The 4807-nt window shown below is 36.9% G+C and overlaps 1 protein-coding gene across 1 annotated transcript in view; it reads left to right on the top strand.

Moving 5' to 3' along the window:
• Positions 1-461: 461 nt before the first annotated feature.
• CNOT2 (CCR4-NOT transcription complex subunit 2) overlaps positions 462-4807 on the top strand; it is a 60660-nt gene continuing 56314 nt past the window's right edge. Inside the window, exon 1 of the mRNA XM_009646266.2 lies at positions 462-534. The gene's annotated coding sequence lies outside the window, so the exon portion shown is untranslated. The remainder of the gene's footprint in view (positions 535-4807) is intronic.

The following is a 4807-nucleotide window of genomic DNA, read 5'->3' on the forward strand; positions in this document are numbered from 1 at the left end:
GACTAATTTTGTATTATTTTTAGAATAATGTGTCTTTACAGGATCAAGGCATCTATGCCTTTCTGGTAGGACAAAGGATCTGTACATATGTTAGACCTCTGTAGCCTTTTAGTTCATGTTGTGAACTCCTTTCTTTTTCTGCGGGGAAAAAAAAGCTTACTACTGATTCGTCTTTTCCTGAGTCTCCAAAATAATACTAGTTTTGTTTTTAAAATGAAATTTTCTCAGTTAGTGACTCCTACTTTAGTTTGTGTGTGATTATTGATTTTTATTGCACTTGCTTTTTGCTTTAAAACTACTCAGAAGCTTTTTATTTTAAATTTATTTTCATATTATTTTCAGCACAATGATTTGAAATTGATCCTTTTTTTTCCCCATTTATGGAACAGTAAGAATTGTAAGAAGCTTGGAAGATAATATATCTTTACTAATAATGTTTTATTAATCTACTTCATTTACAGGAAGTGGTCATCGGTCAAAACTTGCTTACCTCAGCAGAGACAAAAAATTAATGGGCAAAAGTGCAGTGTGTAGGTAGGTAGCTATTTTCAGTGCACTTAAGGTTCTTTGAGGAGAACCTTATTCTAAGGGAGTGGGATAGCTATCAAAATGTAAGGTTTTGCTCTTAAACATATTCAGGCAGTAGAGTCAATAATGAGGTGTTGAAGGAAGTGTCTTTGAAGTATATTAATGTGCTCCCTACTTTTATAAGATTTTAATAAAAAGTGCCTTGGAATGATGCATATGTGCATTTGTGTGGTAGGGAGAAAATAAAACAAGTATATTTACTTTTATATGTGCTTACAAAAATCTTGCAAATATTTTTCTTTAAGATTTGTAATCAAAGTGTTCTGATAGTTTTCCTAAATTTGAATATAACTTACCTAATATAAAGGGATTGGGCATGGGTATCTTTATTTTGTTGACTGTTGGTGTTTTACTACATTCAGTGCATTGAAATGTAGCGCAATAATTGTACACATCAGTGTATTCTTTTCTTTTACGGTATTCTGTAATCCTAATAAAAGTTAGTCAAGGTTTCGTGATTGTAACTTGTCACCAGTTGTACCGTATAGTGGGCGGGTGAGTTCTGCATTTTGGCATGTGAATAACACATTTTATTTATCCCCTTAAAAAAAGAAAATAAATAATTGATTAAAATTTTAATATTAACATATTCTGCTCTGCAAACAAATGTTCTTTGGAATCCCTAGTGTTCCTTCAGCTCAGATGGCAAAGGCTAAAAAAAATCCCTGAAAACAACGTGGTTTTGTCCATGGAGAAGTGTATGTTGTTAATAATTATATGAGATATTTCAGGATAGCATTGATTTTAATTCAATAAAATAATCTTTGAAGATGGAAGGTTCAATTTCAGAACTGTTTTGTTTTATCTTTACATCACTAAAGTAAAAATTCAGTGGCTTTGTTTTTATTCTACGTCTCAAACTGTGGTGCTAAGTAATGTAGCCAGTTTTTATATTTAATGGCCTAAATTTAATGGCTTTTATATTTATGGCCTATAAGTAGAGTGGGAAGGAGGTGACAATTCTATGTGAGGTATTATGCCATTTTAAAATTAAAACTTGTTAAATTTCTGTGAGTTAGGAAGGAATTCCAGTGGACTGCAGACTGTGGGTTAATTAGAACCTACAAATCATTGAGAAAAAAAAAAAAATAAAGAACCCAAAACATGAACGTGTTAAGAAGATACAAAGTTAAAAACACACAAGTTAACTTTGGGGCTTTGCCAAATAGCATGTTAAAGTAGCATAGACACATTCCCAGGAACATGTCATGACATGCTTAAGATTCATTAAGATGAGCAGAAGAGTCAGTAAACCTCAAGAATAGCTTGCTTTTGTGATTACTTTGTTTTACATTTTGGCAATATGTGTTTGAATTTAATGATACACTGCGGAAAGTCCCAGAAGTAATTTTGAAGAGTTTTTCCTTTCATTTGTCATGTATTGTTTGTTATGCTCAGTTAGGCTTCAGTTTGAGGATTTAAATGTGAACGTGAATTTTTCTCCTGTGTGCGCTTAGCTCTTGTCCCAGAATCTCAAATTGGTTGGGAAAAAGTTATGCTTGGCACAGGTTGGTTTCTTGTTCCTCAGAATAATTTATCAGTGTGTTCCTTTTGCTTCCAAGGCAGTCTCCAGACTGTTTTGGCTTTCCTAAAGCAAAGCTGGGTAAGTAGTTTACTGTTAGAGAGCATGCCTTTTCACTAATAGTTTCTGAGAATTATTTTTGTGGCAAAACATGTTTCTCTTCAGTCTCCCATGTAATGTTTGAAAGAAGCTGAGATCTGAGCAGCCTGTAGTGTGGAATTACAGTTCGCCGTGCAGGTGAAGGCTCAGCTTTGAGAGCCAGCATTTAAAGTGCAGAAATGGAGTTATGCAGACTGGGAACTGGGAGTTTGAGAAGTTGCAGTTCCAGATATCCTTGGTATCAGGAAGACAAAAGCTCTCCTGACTTAACTGCTGTGATAAAGAAGGCAGGTGACTGTTCTTGTTTATGAATTTATTTGTTCTCAACCAGGCAGTAGGATCACTTCTTAAAGCCAGAAATCCTTGAGACAGATGCAGACACCAGGATATGGGGAGTAAGGACTGATATAGCTTGGGTGCTCCTAGGCATGTGATTCAGAAGTGGCAGTGCAGCCCTGCTTATTTAAATTTGGGCTAGATCTGATACTTCATGAAGCAGTACCAGACGGACCTGTTTTGAAATACTGGATTCACAAATGAAAAGTCATTCGTTTATTGAGAGTCATCTTCAGCTCTGTTCTTTTTGAAGTATTAAGATGGGTTTGTCTTGTAAAAGAAACTGCTTTGGGTTGTGCACTCCTCTCTGTTGTCTCTCTTTTCCAGTCTCTAGCACTTTGGAAATTTGAAATTTTACAGAAACCTCTCACAGAAGATTATACCTAATGTATGTTTTGCTTCCCTTAAAAGTAGGTGTTTTACAACAGAACTTAGAACAGAGGAATGCTTTTGTGAGAATGTTTTCAGGTGTGGATTTTGGTTTGTATTAAATCCTTGAGAATAGATTTGTTGCTTTGAACAAGAATGAAGTAGTTATATTTCAGAGACCCTGATTTAGATGATATATCAACCCCTATGAATATGGGGACACACACACACAGACACACACAAACTAAAATTCTACTTTAAAGTGTAAGACCAATGATAAAAGTTGGTAGTCTTTACAGAAAGAAACTGGAGGATCCTTGTAGAGAACAGCACACATGCTCTGCTCTTGATGAAAAGAAATTAAGAAGCATCAATACAGAGCAAAAGATCATATAAGAAATGTTGGAAGTCACTAAGTTCCCAGAGGGACTCCTGTGTTTCTTCTTATTATGCTAAGCCCCAGCTTTTCTTTCTTAGAAATTTCTTGGATCACTATAAACAATTGAATTTGAAATTATTTTTCCTCTGAAATTTATCAGAATCATGATAAGAAAGCTGTTAAACTGGAAAACAATAATAAAAGGAGAAAAATAGTATTGACCAAGGATGCACTTTCTACCCCAGAAAGTAAAAAGCCTAAATGGCTTCATTTCAATCTTTCGTGAATTAGTTGGACTATAGACTTCACAGGAAGCCCAGAAAAATGAATACACAGAGGGTGCAGAATACTTTCAAAGCTCACAGACCCATAATAAATGAAAAAGTCTTTGTAGAATTACTTCGTTCCAGAATAACCTGAAAAGTAGAAACTTTTAAGTTCTTATCTTTTAAAAGAAAATTTACAGTTCCTCAGTTTTATCTGCGTAACTAGGGCTATGCATGCCCAAACCAGCTATCTAAGTATTTAATCTGAAGTTTAGCAAATTTATCTTTAGATAAAAAAGCTTCAAATCATGCATCTTTTCTCTGTATGTTCTTCATGGCTTGCTGACAGATTCTTTTCCTTCAGCATTTTTTTCTCATAGAACACTTTATTTCCCAAAGCACAAATTAACTGGCATTGGTCAACATTTTCCTTTTCCAATTGAAATTTTAGACTGAGCGTTAACACTTCATTGAGAAGCATGAAGGTGGCAGTAGTTAAGATCTTTTAGGATCCATGGCTTTATTGGGTTTTTGTTGTCATTCTTTCCCAAGGAGAAGGCAATTGACAGGCAGGTGCTGCGTGGCAGTCTGCACCCTGTGGAGCAAAAGGTGAGGTGGTTGATGCGATTACCACCCTACTGTTCCAGAGGCAGTTGTACCCCCTGCTGTGGGGATGGTTGCACAGGGAACACAGCAAATCCCCTGTGAATTTCAGTGTAACCCACTGGGAATAAATAGGCGGTAGCTCAGTTGATACTAGTGTTCTGCAACTTGTCAACAGCCCCTGGGGAAGGGGGATGACGGAAGAACTTAGGATGGTGGCTGTATTGGCCACCCTAGTTCAATCCACTGCTGCGTGTGATCAGTTACATGTTGCACTTGCTGAACAGTGTTGTCTACCACCATTACCAAAGGATTCAGCCTTTTGGTAAAGTGAATTTGCACAACAGAGTGCTTGCCCTTCTTCATTCCCTAGTACCTTGATCTTCAGATACAGTTTTTTGGCTGTTAAGATACTGTAAATTTGGACTGTGGCTATTACATTGTCCTACCTTTATGGTGTGGTGTAACCACAGCTGTAACCATGTAGCAAGGCAGCACCAAGCAGCTGACTGGCTGAAAACTGGCCAGCTAAGAGCAGGAGTGTGATGGTCGACCTGGACAGCTGGAGGGGTGGGCCTGTGCGAACTTCATGAGGTTCAACAAGGCCAAGTGCAAGGTCCTGCACCTGGGTCAGGGCAACCCCCA

Source organism: Egretta garzetta, unplaced genomic scaffold (genome assembly GCF_000687185.1).
Source record: "Egretta garzetta isolate BGI_Z169 unplaced genomic scaffold, ASM68718v1 scaffold68, whole genome shotgun sequence".
Classification (NCBI taxonomy): Eukaryota; Metazoa; Chordata; class Aves; order Pelecaniformes; family Ardeidae; genus Egretta; species Egretta garzetta.